Raw genomic sequence first — 20,317 nt, forward strand, 5'->3', positions numbered from 1 at the left:
GAGAGAAGCGTTTGAGCGTCTCTGTTTTGTGTCCTTTAATTAGGAAGAGTTTTATGTAGTTTATTTTGTTATTTTCAATTAAAATATACGGGGTCTAGTAGCGACCCAGTCGCTCCAATAGGATTTTAACGGCAACAACTTAAAAGTCGCCACAAATAATATGGAGCCAAAATTTTAGTTTGAGCGGGATTGAAAATTTCAGCCACATTAGAAGCGACCTCAGAAAAGTTGCTGCTAAATAATCACTTTTAGTGGCGACCTAATAAATTCGTTGCTAAAAGTATAATTATTGTAGCAACATAATAGGGTCGCCGCTATAAGTTGCCGCTAAAAATCCAATTTCTTGTAGTGCTACCAGGATATAAGCAAAATTAGTAGCTACGCATGGACACTCGTCACCTCGTGCGTACGTAGCCCCCACAATTAGAAGCAAATATTAATTTAAATCACCTATGGGGTAAATTCCCTCTTACAAGGTTAGGCAAGAGGCTTACCTTATTTCAAAGCTTGCTTTCCGGCCTCAAATTCACTCTAAAGCCCCAACTCGGTGCCGAACAATCCGAAATTAGTCAAATGTTGTATAAATTAATCAATACATGTTCAAAAGTTCATATTCTAACTATTAGAGTGATTACCCAACCCCAATTGAAAGGTCCCTAAAATTTATCTTCGGGCCCATGTGCCCAGATTCCAAAAAATTTAGAAGGAAGTTGTTAGCTATAACCTCACGAACTCAAATATATAATTTTCACTCAATTCCATAATCATTTTCGTGCTTAAATCCCATTTTTTTTATATCAAACCCTAGGTTTTTCATCTAAACCCATGATTTTGACAATTTTACATGTTAAAATCTACCTATAATCTATGTTTTAAATTCATATTGTATAGAAATTACTTACCTTAAAGTGCTAGGTGAAAATCCCCTCCCAAGAGCTCCAAAATTGCCCCTAATTGTCGTTATCCAATTCTCTTTCGTCCTTATTATCCCCTAGGAAATGAAAAAAACTATAAGATAATATGAACTACCACAGTTAGAGTATATATTTCTAGTTAATTTAAGAACTAATGAGTAGAAAAAACTTAAAATTTATCAAATGAGTACGAATTTATAATGTAGAAGCAGTATCTTTTGGTATTGTATAGTGTTGAGATTCGGCCGTTTCAAGGAACAAACATAGAGTGGATGTAGAACTGTATTTTGTTTAAATAAATACTTTCCGCAGATAAAAACCAAAAGTTAATCCGCTGTAGCACTGGCAATTCCATCTTTCAGGAATCCGGGTTCAAATCCCGGCAGCGGAATTTTAATTTTTCCAAAGTCAAGAACTATTTTTTTTGGGTAACTAATATTTTTATTAATCGCCAAGTAAGTTGTACAGTTTATAATCAATGTAAAATCTAGGTATAATGGCTAAAAAAGATAAATAATAAATTTTGCCGGCTATTTATGTAACAATAAACAACAGCAAAAGAAAGAACCTATAGCACTACCACACCCCGTAGACTACAAGAAGAAACTTTTTATCATATCTCTACTACAAACTAAAATATCAATACTGGAGAAATTATTTTAATACAATAGACTAATTAACACCAGTATTTTACTACTATAGATTATTTTAATGACGCTATCTATATACGAGCGATGACTTATAAATTGCAATATTATCAGGCAAGGGCTATTCAAATACATGAATATACTGCAAAAAGTTATTCATCCGAACAAACTTGAATTGATATTGTTATGGTAAAAAGTAAGAAGTTATCAGTTCGGAGAGAAACAATATTTCCTTGACTAATTAATGTGAAATCACATGCGAAAAAGAATAAAATAAAATAGTTTACTTTGTCATCCCATTCGAAATCTACAACATTACAGTATGGCCCCAATAATTGCACATGATCTTCTTGTTTGATCTATCAACAACAGAAGTTTAACGTTTCATGTTAATACAAGCAGGTTTGCTTTAGAACCCAACTCTTAGGCCATCAAAAAATCTTAATATTCTGATGTTATTTTGGCTTAGATAATATTAAAATTCATAAAAAATAGTGCAAAGTCCCTATTAAGAAAGATAAAAGGACTGCCTACTTTTTAACACTAAAAATATTTTAGAATTTTGAATTAAACTAATCAGATAGTAGTAATATGTTTTACAATAATATTGCAAACATAGCTAGCATTTTATTAACTGAATTAACCCTTTGTAATATATATTTGATATTACTATCATATATTTGTTGTGAACTAGTACTTAAAAGCTTTATATCTTGTAAAAGTTCTATACTATAAAATTAAAAAAACAAACGAAAAAGGTCTAAATATATCTTTGTACTTTCGAAAATGATTTAAAAATATCTCTCGTTATACTATTTGGCTATCTATGTCCCTACCGTTATATTATGATTCAAACCACCACTATTATCCTTAGCCTCGCAGTGGGCACCAAACTGTTTACCTTTAAAACGGATAACAATTGAATTTATACGTGATTTTAAGGATATGTGTATTGATTCAACACAAATAATCAGGAATGTTAGATAAACGAGTTAAATATAGAATGAGTAACCAAACTAATTGTGATATTATGGTGGGGCTCGGATTTGAGCTGAATAGTAATTTTGCCCTCGATCGAACCCTTGGTTCGAAGCCAAATATATATATGAAGAACAACAATAAAATAAGAACTTTTCATTAGTTGGAAAGCAGAAATATGGATTTGTATAACTTGGTTTGCGTGTTACAATGTGTGTTATCAAAGAAAAAACTTTCCCTTTATATAGTAGGAGAGTTCCACCCCTAATACAAGTCTTAAAAAGGTAAAATCCTCCTCTCTTGTTAATTACTGATCTGTAATTGCCATCGAGCGAGATCAACGATGTGATATATGGTTGGTTCCGGATATCATGGCCCCTATCTGTTGCCTACAATCGTTCATGCGCTTCCCGAAGTCTAGGAACTCATCCGGGGTTCGGGATGAGTCATATTATCAAGTCCGATAGCGAGCACTCCGTTCGGGTCTCGGTACAGAAGTTTTCAGCTTCGATTTCGATCCCATGTATTCATACCCTTGCTTTGTTTGACCCACCAGAAAATCGGGGTGGGTGTTAGCCCCTGTTTCACCGTATACGATGTTAAAATATATTGTTTGTGTATAATTATTTTACTTTGTACTTTTAATATATATAACTTAAAATTTCGTACAAAAAAAATAATTTTTTTATACAGTATAATTTGTTTTTTTAATCGTTAGGTTAAGGTTATCTTTTTTTTTTTTTTTTGGGGGGGGGGGGGATGAACAGTAAGTAGTGGTCTTTGTCTAACCTAAGAGGGCAAAACCAACGATCATCATATCTCCTAAAGGTAATTTCCTGAGGTATCAACACTAAGAAAATGACATATTGCTTTAATTTATTTTCATCAATGAAAAGGTTAAAGAGTCAATTAAATAACTTTCTACCATAACCATCATGAGGATGAAAGGTGGGACAGAAGACATCATCTTCCGTTTTGGTCCTTTAATTTATTATTCCCTTTCTTATCCCTTTTCACTGATATGAATTTGGGGTGGAGTTAATGTATTATGTATGACTCAAGTAGGTTCAAATTTTTGAAAATCAAATTTACGTTTTAAGCTATATGCAAAGTAACATAAATCATGATAATTTATATTTCAAATTATTTATAACATATTTAAGAAAAACATGGTTAAAGATGAATATCTTAGATTCCACAAATAGTAATATTGCCGCATAAATTAAAATAGAGGAAGTAATATTTAATTGCGAAATTAATTATTTAAAATAAACTATGAATTCAATGGTAAATACTATAAACATTCTTTTCTTTTCATTGTCTCTAAGTTGTTGGAGGGATAATCCGATCTGCACCAACTAGAGGAGCAATTTGTGTATCGGGTAACACCTTGGTTCATCTCTCGTGGTACAACAACAATTTTATTTCCTTTAGGAACGTGTGGCGGTCGCCCATTAGAGTTGTAGGTTAGAGGATAGTAGAGAGTTTTTCCTTTTTTGTACGGGTAGTTTGATAGAGTTTTATCTATGTCTGTTAACGGTCTATATTGTGTTCACACTATTTTGTTGTTTTGCATAGTATTGTGGTATTGCATTCCCTTTCACTTATTTGGTGTCTCTTAAGATGATATTATTACTTCTCTGACTTCTTTTGTTGTTACTAATCTTTTTCTTTTATTTTTTTCTAGATATTATTGTGTCACGATCCGAATTTTCCCACCGTCGGGACCGTAATGGCGCCTAACATTTGTACTTGCTAGGCAAGCCAACGTTACAGAATTTTACACCTTTTTTCTTTGTTCATTTAAAATTAAGGCCTAATAAAACTAAATCAGCGGAAATAAAAGCGAAAGTACATGATTTAACTAATTACTCTTATATTATCAACGAAAACAGAAGTAAGTACCACCCAGAAACTGGTGTCACAACTCACGAACAGTCTACAAATACTACAAGTAATGATATGAAAGAAAATACATCTATCTCGGAGAAAGTAGAACATAAATAAAGTAAAGATAGGAGGGGATGCCAGGGCCTGCGGGCGCCTGCATGACTGCCTTGGGTCTCCTGAATGCAGTAACAACAACCAACCTCTCGATCAGCCACTAGCTTCAAAATCTGCACAGGAAGTGCAGAGTGCAGTATCAATACAACCGATCTCATGTGCTGGTAAGTGCCGAGCCTAACCTCGAAGAGGTAGTGATGAGGCTACGGCGGGGCATAACAACATATATAACCTGCAATAGTTGATACAAAACAAAAAGAAAATATAGAATGAAATATAACAGTAATTGGCATTAAATTAATACGGAACTTAGTCTTCTACCAATACTCAGCTATAACCAATACTTAAGGGAGTTTCAACTCCATAATAATGAGCCTCAGCAGAAATAAATACATAAACAACAATTGATGCGTCGCGCATTCCGATCCCACCATATAATCAATAACTATATAAATATTCACCCTTATTACTCCTTGTTGCGGTGTGCAACCCGATCCCACCAGTCCACTGTTATTACTCCTCAATATATATCACCCTTATTTGTCCTGTTGCGGCATGCAACCCGATTCCACCAGACAATCACATTCACCTTTATTCCTCCTGCTGCGGCGTGTAGCCCGATCCCAATATATATATATATATATATGCACCAATCACAAAATAAAGATAAGTGTTTTACAAGTTAACTCAAATCCTCCACAACACTTATACCTCAATTTAACACAATGGAATATCACTACAATTATGAAACTTCACCAATTAAAACTACACAGCGAAACCAACCAAAGTGTACCATGAAGCACCAATAAACCAATATAAACCAACAGTGTGATATAATGGAACAATGGAACAATTAACAACACCAATAGAGAAGCAATATTTAACAAGAAGTAATTAGACAAGGGGGCATCAATAAGCAAATAGAAAGTAAGACAGGAAAGCAAAATATAGGGAAACAGGGCAAGGGAACAAGCTAAACAAGTAATTTGGTCACGCATAGGTGCTCGTCACCACACCTATACGCCACACACATGGTATTTCACATAACAAGCAAGTCGAGGATCCCTAATTCCTCAAGTCAAGATTAGACCAAACACTAACCTCGAGCTAACAGGTATTTCAAAGCTCAATCACCGCTTTACCTCTCGATTCCACCACCAATTCACTCGTATCTAGTCGTAATTAACTTAATAACATCAATAAATGCTAAAGAAAACAATTCCAATGCATAATTATAGGTTTTCCAATATTGTTTTCAAAATGTCAAAACCCGACCCCAGCCCGCTTGGTCCAAACTCAAAATTCGGACCAAAACCCGATTACCCATTCAACCCCGAGCCTGAATATACAATTAGTTTTGGAATCCGACCCCAAATCGAGGTCTAAATCTCCAATTTATAAAAATTCCTAATTCTATCCAAATTCCCAATTTCTACCATAGAAATCTTAGATTTTTGGTTGGAAATTCATGAAATGTGACGGGAAAGTGGGTTAGGGTCACTTACCAAAGTTTTGGGGAAGATTTGATCTTGGGAGAATCGCCTCTAGAGTTTTAGGATTTGAAAAATGTGAAGAATAGGAGAAAATCTCATCTAAGTCATATTTTGAACAGTTGAAGATGTCGCAATTGCCATGCCTGCTATGCTCGCATTTGCGAAGCCTGATCTCCCAATTGCGATATCAGAGGCCTGCTACAAATACTAGATACAGTAGCAAATTTTTAAGTTTCAAACTCACTCCGTAGCCTATCCAAAACTCACCCGAGCCCTCGAGACTCCAAACCAAACATGCACATAAGTCTTAAAACATCATACGAACTTGTTCGCGCGATCGAATCGCCAAAATATCTCCTAGAACTATGAATTTAACACCAAAACACATGAAATTTTCAAGATAGTTCAAAACTCCTATTTCTCAACCAAAGGTCTGAATCACATCAAATCACTTCCGTTTTTCACCAAATTTTACAAATAAGGCTTAAATATCATAACGGACTTGTACCGGGTTCTAGAACTAAAATACGGGTTCGATACCACCAAGATCAAATCTTTTGAATTATTACTTTTTCAGTTTTATCAATTTTCTTCAAAAATTCACTTCTCAGGTTAGGAACCTCGGAATTCGATTTCGGGCATACGCCTAAGTTCCATATTTTACTACGGACTCTTCGAGACTGTCGGAACACGGGTACGGGTCCGTTTACCCAAAACGTTGACCGAAGTCAATAAAAATTATCTTTTTAAGCCAAAAATCATCATTTCTTAAATTTTTCACATAATGACTTTTCGGATACACGCCCCGACTGCGCACGCAAATCGAAAAAAAGATAAAATGAAGTTTTTAAGACCTCAGAACACGGAATCGGATTCTAAAACAGAAGATGACGTTTTGGGTCATCACATATTGTCTTGTCAGTTTAGCCGGGGTCTCACGGAAACTGCCTCTCTATCCTTCCGGGGCAGAGGTAAGGTCTGCGTATACTCTACCCTCCCCAGACCCCACTAGTAAGATTTTATATGTTGTTGTTGTTTACTACTTCTTCCAGTAATATTGTCCGTATTTTAAAGTTTTAATAAAAAAAATTTAGCCATAATCATCGGTGTAATTATCTCAATTATCCTTTATCAAAAAAAAGTCATAGTCGTAAATTTCTCAATATTAGATTCATAACTTCAATAAGAGAAAGTTTCTGCCATTGCAATATATTCGGACATGTAGTTAATCTCCGCTTAACGTAGTGAATGAGCCAATAGCTCAGATTTCACATCTAATTATTCTTAAATAGTTCGTTTAACTAACATTCTACTAACTACAACAATATGTAGGTTAAGAAATTTGCAACAAAAAATGAATCAATGACTTCTTGTTCTAAAATATCAATTATTTTGAAACAGATTACTTACATATAAGTGTGTTTGTAGCCGGTGGCGGAGCCAGAATTTTCATCAAAGGGTGTCAAAAATAAATAATTAGCTACATCGAAAAGTCAAGGGGAGTCAATGTATATTAAATATACATAAAATATAAAAAATTATCTAGCAATATAGTGTAATTTTTCGGCGAAGGAATGTTGCTCGAAAGAATCGGATAAATTGGGGTGGGGGGGAATACTGGATGTGATATAAATTTTTTAATCAATTAATCGCGGTTATGTGATATATTCTCGCATAAAATATAATTTCATAGATTAACTTATTTAATTTGGCGTAAACATTAAATGTAAATAAATATTTTTCATGGTTTTATGTTGCCAACTATGGGCGGCAGACTTTTAATATTGTGTTTAACTTTAAGAAAAATTCCATTTGCTTTTTGATTCTCTAAAAAGAAAAAACGGATACCGTAATAAAATAATAAAAGAAGAAGAACAATACTGGAGAGAAAGAGAGAAAATTCTTATTGAATTTTGGGATAAATTACAATGGAATAGAACCCTTTATTTATAGGAAGAGAATGACTTAGCCATAAGTAATAAACCATAGAATCTCTCTAAATATAGACATTCACCATAAATAAAATTCTATTTATAACACTCCCCCTAAATGTCTATTCAACAGATAATGTGCCTCGTTAAAATCTTAACTAAAATAAAACCCAATGGGAAAAAAATTCTAGAACAGGAAAAAGAGTACACATATCTAATAATACTCCTTTTGGTTGCCTCGTTAAAAACCTTGCAAGGAAAACCTAATGGGACAAAACCTTGTAAGGGAAAAGTAGTGCAACGCACATTAACTCCCCCTGATGAGAGCATCAATTCACATCCTTAAGCACTTGCATTCCAATCTTGTGCACCATCTTCAAAAGATCTTTGGTAGAGATTTGATAAACAAATCAGCCATATTAAATTGAACGAATTTGTTTCACTTTGAAATCATCATCCCTAATAGATGTATTGTCTTCATATGATCTTGTTGGAATCGTCAGTTCAATATCTTCACATAGAGGTAAAAACTCTTGCTATCATATTATCATGCTTATAGTTATAGCAAGATATATTTGTGCACAAATTGCACTGAGGAAGTGGTACCTCAAGATCAAGAATTGTAGATGCTTCAAGCAACTTAAATCCGTCATGGATTGTCATATAAGTTAAGTCATATAAGCCATATAATAGACTTTAGATGCATATCAAGTTTTCATGTCATGCTAGACATATAAGATATCAAAAACTGATTGCGCATACCATTGACTTTATACTTTCAAGTGTTTGAACTACATGTCCAAAACTACATGTCTTTCATATTAAACCAATTCTATTTGAATTGTGTATCGTCTATTTGGCCAATTTTTTTGTGTCTGTCTCGACAGCCTTAAGATCTTTATCTATACTTAGCGCTATGATAGATGTCGTCGACGAACATTTATATCGGTTCCAATAATTTTTCATAAAGACATAACATAGAGATCTCTTCATTCATATATTCAGGTACTTGAACCTCTCCTAAGATTTTATAAAGTATTATGGCATGTGATCTTCTAGATCATTTGCCTCCTTATTATGATCATTTTAATCATTTCCTCATCTTCTTTATCAAGAAGTTTATTTGAAACTGATCTGTCTATACGCTTAAGCGTACCATAGACTTTGTCCTTCTAGGACTTAATATGAACATTTGCAATGAGAATATAGTTACTTTCGTTGGATCAGCAAATGCGTCTGGCATGCTTTGCAATATATTGCAAACGAATTATCTTTTTATGAACTCCAATTTCATATTATTGTATTCGAGGATCTAGATATACAAATGATAATTTATTCCACGTAACTTTTTCTCAACTGTTTATTATATCTCCCCGTCATGTTAGAAAAACTAACTTGTTTCCTCAACTTTGAGAATCCACCTTTGTGAGTTATGGTGTTAATCAAAATGTACACCGCACATCAATAATAATAAGATGGAATTATTTGGTTCCTGGCCCTGAACCATTTGTGAGGGGAAGATGTAATATATTTCGTATATAACTTATATCAAACTGATATAGATAACTTTGTTCTCATAAGCAATAGTTTAGCTATTAAGTGGAGGCAATCAATAAATTATTTTGCTAAACCAACTGTGATGTAAACCAACTTATCAAGATGAACTTTTTGAATAGAAAATCTAGAAATTATGCTCGAAATTAAATTATTGAGCAAGTTACCTCGCAAAACATCATATTGCGGGTTAATAATAATTGCACATGTAACCATCTCATAGATGCATCTTATGTGGTATACATGAAAGGTGAATGCGCCCATATTCACCTTTGATATTTATAAGATTCATGGGATTCAATCCCAATTTTAGTTGGTCAATTAATTAATGAGAACAAACAATATAAAAGAATTCATAAAAAACTTTCTAGTTCTTCAATATTTACTGTGACGACCCGGCCAGTCGTCTCATGAGTTGCCGCTCCGTTTTCTCCATTTCTGCTTCTTTATGCTTTGTTTATCCGTATTATGTGGTATCGGATTGGTCGGATCGAGTTCAGAAAGGATTTGGTAAGGTTTGAGGCACTTAGTCAGAGTGAGTTTAAGTTGGAAAAGTCAACTATATGTTGACTTGTGTGTTACAGGGCTCAGATGTGAGTTCCGACGGTTCGGTTAGCTTCAGAAGGTGATTTGGGACTTAGGAGTGCGATCGAAATGAGTTTTGGAGGTTCGGAGTAGATTTAGGCTTGAATTGGCGAAGTTGATATTTTGGCGATTTCCGGTTGGTAGGCGAGATTTTGATATAAGGGTCAGAATGGAATTTTGAGAATTGCAGTAGTACCGTTGTGTCATTTGGGATGTGTGTGCAAAATTTCAGGTCATTCGGACGTGGTTCGGTTGGGTTTTTGATCAAAAGCGGAATCCGGAAGATTTTGGGAACTTAGGCTTGAATCCGGTGTGCTTTGGTTGGTTTGATGTTGTTTGAGGTGTTTTGAAGATTGGTACAAGTTTGAATAAGGTTTTGGGATACATTGGTGCTTTTGGTTGAGGTCCCGGGGGCCTGGAGTGATTTCGGATGGTTGACGGGGAGTGTGAGGAATGTTTGCAGCTGCTGAACATTTGCTGCTTCTGGTATTTCCGCACCTGCGGATTGGGGACAGCATGTGCGATGCCGCACATGCGGAAGAGGAGTCGCAGAAGCGGATTTTGAGGAGTTGTCAGGAACCGCAGATGCGGTTGGGGGGACCGCACCTGCGAAGGGGCAGATGCGGGAAAAGTATCGAAGGTGCGATAATGGCCAGTTAAGTGATTTCCGCAGAAGCGGAGGAATAACCGCATATCCGGTACCGCAAAAGTGGCTATGGGATTGCAAATGCGAAAATCCCTGGCCAGAAGGTATATATTGCTTTCTACGCAAATTTTTGCAAAATACTCCATTTTTAGAGACGAGAAAGAGGCTAAGACATAGGATTTCGAGAGGAATCAAAGGATATCAGTTGGGTAAGTTCCCTTAGCTTAATTACTTGGGTTTAAGATCACTTTTCCATTGTTTAATCATGGTTTTAGTGGAAATTAAGGAAGAAAAATTGGGGATTAGAGCTTGAGATTAAGAGACCTTTAAATGGGGATTTGAGGGGTCATTTGGACTCCGATTTCAGTGTTCTTGATATGTATAGACTCGTAGGAGGATAAGGATTTCGTTGATGTGATTTTTATCGAGTTATGAGACATGGGCCTGGGGGTCGGGTTTTTGCCAATTTCAAGGTTTTTGGTATTATTTGATTATTTTTGCTTGAGTTTCGTTCCCTTAGCATATTGTGACGCCGTAATTCTGATTTTGGATAGATTCGACGCGAGTGGAGGCTGATTCTAGGGGTAAAGGCGTCACGGAGTAGTATTTTCACCGGTTTGAGATAAGTAACCATTAAAAATCTGGAACTGAGGGTACAAACCCCGGTATTTGACTTGTTTTGATAAATGCGGTGACACACATGCTAGGTGACGAGTGTGTGGGCGTGTACCGGTAGGGATTGTGACTTGGTCCATCCCGTAGCGACTATTAATCCGCGTATTTGATTTGGAACCTTATGATATTCCGTACTTTAGCTATTCATACTATATTATGGGTTGTATGCCGTGTTTGGGGCCTTGTGCCGACCTATTGAGACCCTTAGGGGCATTTTTACTATTTTTCCTCACTCTACTTGTTGAAAGCATATCCTCAGTCATGTTTTACCTGGTTAAATATTTAAAACTGGTTTTATCAATCCACTTCTAATTGTGAGGACTGTTTGGGCTGAGTTTCCTATTTGCTATTGTTGTGCCCGAGAGGCTGTGAGGTTAATGAATGAGAGAGGTCGAGAACCTAATAGTGAGGATATTATATGTATATATTATGGATCGGGCTGCACGCCGCAGTGATACTTATATGGATCGGGCTACACGCCGCAGCGATATATATACTGGATCGGGTTGTACGCCGCAGCGACATATATATTGGATCGGGTTGCACGCCGTAGCGATAGATATATTGGATCAGGCTGCGCGCCGCAGCGATATAACGTTTGGGCTGTAGGATCCCCTCCGGAGTCTGTACACCCCCAGTGAGCGTAGTCGACTATGAATTACGGATCAGGCTGCATGCCGCAGCGGTTACTATGATTTCTATTATTATGAGATTAATGAGCCTGAGTGATGAGAGCAAGTACTGAGTGACGAGAGCGAGTCACGAGTGATTGAGAGGCTGCCAGAGAGGCCATATTCTGAGTGATTCTTGCCCGAGGGGCCCAGTTATGATACTTTTACTGATTTCACTCTTCTTTTGAAATAGCCTCTATTGGAAAAATTACTAAGTATATTCAGTTATATGACTTTTGAAATAGCCTCTGTTTAAACTGAAATTGATGATTTTACGATGAAACTGGTTTTAAATGGTGAAGTTGACCTATTATCCTGTTGTTTATTCAGTTATATGATTTTTAACTGCTCGTCACTGCTTTCAGACCTTATTTACTTTAGTTACTTACTGAGTTGGCATACTCACGTTACTCCCTGCATCTTGTGTGCAGATCCAGATGCCCGAGTGGCAAAGTGAGGGTCCTCAGCTGATCTAGAGGTTGCTGGAGATTACAAGGTAGCTGCATGGCGTCCGCAACCCTGTTTTCTCCTTCTTATCTTGTTCTTTTCCGCATTTTCTAGATTTATATTGTATCAGATATGGGTAGCTTTTCACATACGTATTACCCCGCTATAAGTTGTAGTAATAGAAGATATTAAATCTTTCCTTTATTTATAGTCTCAATATAATCAACCGCTTTCGTGTATACTTTGGAAACTGAATAAGTTTCTTTGAGACTTACTATAACATAATTCCTTATTGGTAATCAATTGTATTTCTCCAAAATAGTGTAATTGGCTCTTGCAGAGTTCTCAATTAATTTTGTAGTACCATATATTCATCAACATTCATATGGTGAATATCTTTTTTAAAGAGAAAGTTTTACCATTATGGTTATGGTCACAATTATATGTAAAATCTATTTCTTGCATTACCGTTGTCTTTTAATAATCATATTGCCAAAATATTTTGGCATACAATAAATACGTGACCAATGACCATCTATGCCATAATAATGACATTATTTTCTTATTTCCTTTCAAACACCCCTCTAGAGGTGAGTGTGGTATATTCACTACCACTACCACGTTCATATTCTTCCAAGAATGAATATGTATTCATAAATCAGATATTGTCACATTCACATCATGAATGAACCATAATCATCTGTGTGTGCTTTATAAAATCTCATGTCAAATCGATGACAAATATTACTTTCACAGAGTGAAGAATTATTTTGAGAATCCTTAATATTCTCATTATCACAATGATGACTATTATAATTTCGTCTATTACCACGTCCACATCCATTGATACCTTCACGGTAATAATTTTATCTTCTTTCAGACTTAACACATATTGCTATCATATTCTCTTAAGGGAATGAGAATAGAGCAAATTCAATGGGACGGGTTTTCAATTCTTTGCCCACAATCATACATGAATTTGACCATGGCAAGACATAGAAATTTTACCACTTTGGGTGGTTATAATTTCTTTTAAACTCCATTAGAGTTATAATCAAAATTTCATTGTCTTTGCTTGTATTTAAAATCAAATTATAGAATTTGAAGAATTTAAAAGAGAAATATAAAGTAAAATACTTACCTTAAATCCAGAATTTAATCATGAAGGAAGTTCATAGAACAATTGACAATCATTATACTCAATCCCAAAGCTTCTACTCAATTGGTTAGAGTCTCGTGCTGATAACGTGTAATAAAACAATAAAAGAAGAAGAGCAATATTGAAGAGAAAGAGAGAGAGAGAGAGGAAATTCTTATTGAATTTTGGGATAAATTATAATGGAATAGAATCCTCTATTTATAGGGAGAGAGTGACTTAGCTTTCAAGTAATAAACCCTAAAATCTCTCTAAATATAGACATTCACCACAAATAAAATTCTATTTATAACCAAAACAACTGTTTTAAGTTTTTCTAATATTTCCCTTTCGGCACTTTAAAAATCGATCGTCCTTTTTTTTTTTTTTTCTTTAACCAATGATGGAGTCATGGAGATGTTCACAGTAAAATTAATGAGAATTATATTAGATTTTCAAACATTTGATACAAAAACATAAAGCAACTATAGTATAATATTACCTTCCGCTAATCATCTAATATTTTTCAAGAAGGAAAGTAAATTCTGACAAACATCACAGTCAAGAATAATAAAAATTAGTAGCTCAAAAGTGAAATGTCTAAACTTCAATGTCACTTTTCTAACTTTTGTAGATTCAGCTATAATTGCATATATTTTTGCAATGGATGGTTTATGCATTAGTTCTCAAGCTATTAATTCTCATCATGTTACCTTCTTATCCTTTTGATTCAGAAATCTTACTATGGTTTTTTATTTCAGAGATACCCGCTACTTAATAGTAGAGGTGTACAGAACGAAACAGGAAAATCGCATCAAATCAAAAGGTCAAATCAAATCGATTAAAAAAAGTTTGGTTTGATTTTGTTTGATACTGAATATAGAAATCTGAACCAAACCAACATATAAACATATAATTTTCTATAGACTTTAAATAGAATTTTCTTTAAAAAATATCTAAAAATATTTGGAATTCTCTTATGGGATGTAATATATAATAAAATATGAAGTATTCCATTTTTATTAGCTTTAAATAATGTGTTGTATGATCACCTTCTTATCAAGTGTTATTGAAATGCGTCAATATTTTTGTTTTCCATATTCATATGTCAAGATCTATTAAATTCTTATATTTTTTTTTTTTGAATTTAAAATGGTATTTCGATAGTTGAAAATTAAATAGAACATATCATTATTTAGATAACATATTAAATTTTTATAATTTAATTATTAAATTCGGTTGACTTGAAAGTATACATCAACGAAAAGTTATCGTCAGACAACTACAAAAATAACTATCATATGCTACTAATTAAGAAAATTCTTCCATAAGAATATTTTAGTAGATCATATGTTTTTCAATTTTTTCAATTTAAAACATATATTTACTTATAAAAAATTTAACAAAGTAAGATTGACATATTATTTATGTAACAAAAAAAATCCCGAAAAACCCAAAAAATCAGACAAAATCGAACTAGTCCAAATCAATATAGTTGGTTTGATTTAGTTTAATAATTAAAATCAAACCAACCCGATCTGTATACACTCTACTTAATCGTAACCCCAAACCACAACTCCGTTTTCTTAAGGACATGACTCACAACTAAACCACTACACTTATTAATGTACTTATCTAATTGATGATTTAACTAAGAATGCAAAGAATGTTTTAGATTGTTTTCTTTTTAATTGGAATTGTTTTCTATTACATAATTGAACCCCACATCTTATATATGGAGGTTCTCACGCTGTCACTAAAGTATTAGCCTTTTGTGGCGATGTTTTCGTTTAAAATGTGCTATTTCCTGCCAGCACACATGTATTTGTATCGTGTGACACACACAACCATATATACACACAAAATTTAATTGAATTAGGGTATTTGGCGCATATATAGTCGATACCAACAAAAAAAAAATTAACACATAATTACAAAGGGAGAAAAAAAGTTTATATTTGGAGATATATATATATATAGCTTTAGGTATGGTTGGCTTTAATTAAATTGCTAGATATAACCCAACTTCTCACGTGCATTGCACACTTATTTGCATTTTTAGCCTTCAACTATACTGACCAACTAACATTAATTAATTTCATACTAATAATTATGGCGTTAGCTAATAACTAATAAGTACCCTATATTTACCCTCCATTGCCGTGCCGTCACAGCTACTCATTTTCTTCCCTTAACTTTAATTCTTTCACAACTCACATATTACAACAACAACATTCACCAAACTTAATTCAAGCAATTTATTAGTGTTCAAGCAAGAGTTATACATCAATGTAAGTTTAATTATAATGACATTCTCATATATGCTTTAAAAAGCTACAATAAATAACTAAAAAAAATCTACTCATGTTGTAATAAATCAAGCTTTTTCATTAGTACATGTACAAAAAAACAAAGGTACTTACTAGATCATACACCATGCCCATCAAGAATAAAACAATAGGAAAGCTTGGTTTTTGTTATTTTTTTGTATGAAATTTTCCTCCAACCCTAATGGTGCAATGGGTTTGGACCGGTCGGGACGAGCCGTTTTTCGACACCGTATCGTGGATCAATCTCACTTCCGGCTGGCTCCGGCCGCTCGTGAACGTCGACCGGGGAATGTTTCCGGTGGTGGTGGTGACGATTTTTGACAAATGGTGTGAAGTCAAAATTACTTGCTATAAGTGCTTTTCTTTGAGTAAACAAAGGGTGATTATTAGATGGAGAGTATGTTATGATTTTGTGGTTGGTTTTCAAGAATTTGAATTCTTGAAAGAGGAGAACAAGTAGAGAGAGCCAAAGAATGAAACACATTACATGAGGAACCTTTAAGCCCATATTGAAAGAGAATAGTCACAAGAGGAAACATGGATCAAAGAAATTATAAGGAGAGAAATAAAAGGATCAAATATATATTTCTTCTTGGAGATTGAGAAAATTTGAAGGTTGACAGCTTGAATCTAATGTACAAACACGTCTAAACACATATCTTAAGAAAGTAGAAGAAGGGAAGAGATGAATTTTAGGAAAGAAAAGGAGCTTTGCTTACATGTTAGACTTGTGAATAAACATTAAAAGATAAGAGTAGTAGTAATTTAATGTGGGTAAGAAAGAAGGTGGAGAGTTCTGTTGGGTGGAAAGAAAGAAATGGGGGCGGTAGACCCTTTTTCCAATAAATGTTCCTTAGATATCAAGGAATAAAAAAGAGGTCATTATGTGGATTGTCAAACCCCTAAAATTATACCATATAGATTTTGAAATCACCAAGCATTATTGGAACTTTGGTATATCTTCGAGAGTAACTTTTTAAAAAAAAAAAAAAAACTTTCATGTACAAAACATCTCGCATTGATGTAGGCTTCGGAAAAAGATCACATTCCAACAGGTATAATGTAAATAGCCTACCCTAATATATTAGTAATTAATTACACTATTCGAATTTACACACGGTTCTAATTTATAATCTATAGGTCACCTGGATCTTCGAGATAAACTAAAAGTATTAAATGCAAGTATATTTTATGAGTTTATCTTCTACGTATACGCAGTATATGTTTTCTCTAATTATACGGCAAAGGGTCAAATATATCCATTTATTATGAGAAAAGATTTAAATATACCATTAGTTAAACTTTGGATCTAAATATACCCATGCCGTAATACTATTGGTTCAAATATACCCTTCTTTTGTTAAGTTTGTTCAAGGTAGACATCTAATCCTATGTGGTACTGATATTTGATGAGGTGGATGTCACATGGCATGCCACCTCAGCACCCCTAATCCATATATAAAAGACTAAAATTTAAAATCAATATTTTTTATGGTAGCGGTCGGCAATAGTGTAGAGGGGAAGAAAATTTTAGTAGTGAAAAAAAATTAGAAGGGAGGGGTAAAATGGATTAGGAGCGTTGAGGTGACAAGTCATGCGACATCCATCACATCAAATGTCAATGTAACGTAGGATTGGATGTTCACTTTGGATAAACTTAACGGAAAATGATTATATTTGAACCAATATTATAACGACAAGGGTATATATGAACTCAAAGTATAACGAAGAGTATATTTAAACCTTTTCTGATAATACGAGAATATATTTGGCCCTTTTTCGTTAATTATATTAGGTGATCGGGGACGAGAAGGGAAGGAAAGGGGGATCGAACGGGAATCAAACCCACTCTTATTGTGTGGAAGAGTACTCCCACCGGTATTATTATATTATAAATTTCGATAATAGTTTAATTATGTACACAGATAATATAAAACAATATTTACACGTTCCGATTGTCTATAAGATTACTACATGAACTGCCATAAGTAAAACTAATTACCTGAAAAATGAGATAGTCAATCTGTTATGACAAGTTAAATTATATCAAAAATTTAAATACGACAACTTAAATTATATTGATAATACAAGAAATTATTTACACTGTCAGTATATTTAAGTTAAATATTTTTTTTAATAAAAGTCAACTCTCTCTCTCTCCTCTCTTTCTCTCTAGGGAGAACATGCATGTTGGTACAATAAGAGAAGTTCTTACTGTTTTGGGTAAATTGCAAAGTGTTTTTGCCGTAAGGTGGGGAACAAGTGTAATCCATATTTATCATTCTACCAAGCAATCTAGTGAAGCTAGTTATGCTGTATTGATGGTGTCAAATAGGGGTATATGGGAAAGAAATAGTAAGCAATAATAAAAGTGCATTTTTAGTGGGATTTATCTTGAATAGCTATTTTCGTTCATATAATTTTCACTATTGTCTACCACCTTATGTGGACTATACTAAAGGTTAGGACAATCACCAAATCTCCATTATAGTATTAAAGAACAAGATAAAAAAACGAAAAATACATGTGATATATATGTGTTTTTGACAAAGAAACTTAGAGAAGTGTATCAAATGATCAAACTAATAGTAACTGAAGTTATGTATGACTTATGTTACGTGAGCACTTAGGAGAAGAAAGTTATGTAGAGTCTGATTCAATTCTAACATTTTTACCACAATAGTCTCCCAATTTTTACATTGCATTAAATAATGCTATTAAATAATGCTTTTAAGTCTTTACTTCAGTATCGATGATTTGCATCAGCGATTAAAATTTTTTGTTATTAAATGATGGTGGATGGATTCATATTACACGATAGATATATTTTTTTTCTTATATAAAATTTAATTTCGTATCACAAGAATGTCGTGTTTATATTTGGAGACTTTAAAATATATAGCCGATCGGATTTTCTGTTTATTTTTTCTAGTTGGTATTTTTGGGTGGCTATTTAGTGGGTGTTTGGACATAAAAATTGTAAAATTCCAACAAAAAAGTGAAAAAAATTTCAAGTGAAAATGATATTTGAAAGTTAGAGTTGTGTTTCGGCATGAATATAATTTTGGGTTGTTTTTGAAGTTTTGTGAGTGATCTAAGTGAAAATTTTAAAAAACAGCTTTTTGGAGTTTTTCAAATTTCCGAAAAATTTCAAAATGCATCTTTATACAACGAATACAATGTGTTTCAACTGTATTTGTTCGCACAATTGTGTTAATTCGTGCAACGAATATAACCAAAGCGAAATACAAGGGTTTATACAAATGGTACAACTTGTACGACTGTATTTGTTCTCGCAATGAATACAACTAAGGAAAAATACAGAAATAACCAACTGAGCTACGAGAGCTTATTACTATCTTATCTTAGTTCAAAATAATTAATCTCTTATTTCATGGGTTTGCTATAGAATTCAAATATAGTTACGGATGGTTCGGAAACAGCCTCTCTACCCCTAGGGTAGGGATAAGATCTGCGTACACACTACCTTCCCCAGACCCCACTGGTGGAATTATACAGGGTGGTTATTGTTATAACGAATAATAAATTTGTTGAAAGTATAGTTACAAACGATAAATACAGTATAAATATTTGACGTGTCACTTTTTTTTCCTTCATCAATTCAGAATTGAGTTACATTTTGGGATCTTTGCATAAATAGCTGGTTATATTTACTTTTAACATTTTCTAGCCATATACACAGGGGCAGCTTAGTGGTAAAGGGCCTCAAGCAACTGCTTGAGGCCCCACATCTAGGGGGGCCCAAATTTTTCTGATACTGTATTAAATAGATGTATTTGTATTTGATGAATTTTTTTAAAAATATTTAGTATATCAAAAAAAGTATATCTTTCATAAATAAGGAAACTATGAGACCGATAGAGATAATTTGGGAATAAGAATAATAACTTACGTGTGAATATATTTCTTCCCTTCTTTATATATTATCATTATTATCACAGGACCCACATTACTTTTATTGCTTTCTCTTTAAACTGGTTTTTACTTAATCTTTTATATTCTTTTTAGCCTTTCCAGACTTTTAAGTCCACCGTCTCATAAAATATTCTGTCAAATATGATAGCAGAAAACAATTGCGAACTCTTTTTTTGTCAAGCTTTACCGGCATTATACCAAAAATATTGAAACAGCAAAAGTAATATTAAGTTATCTATGACTATTTGTTAAACAAAATTCAATTGTTCTATACTTTTCTTATTACTTTGCATCTAATATTTACTATTTTTTTATATCTTTTGCTTGTAAGTATATGTATTAACTTTTTTAAGTTATTAGAATTTTAATAT

The sequence above is a fragment of the Nicotiana sylvestris genome, chromosome 10, assembly GCF_000393655.2.
Source record: "Nicotiana sylvestris chromosome 10, ASM39365v2, whole genome shotgun sequence".
Lineage (NCBI taxonomy): Eukaryota > Viridiplantae > Streptophyta > Magnoliopsida > Solanales > Solanaceae > Nicotiana > Nicotiana sylvestris.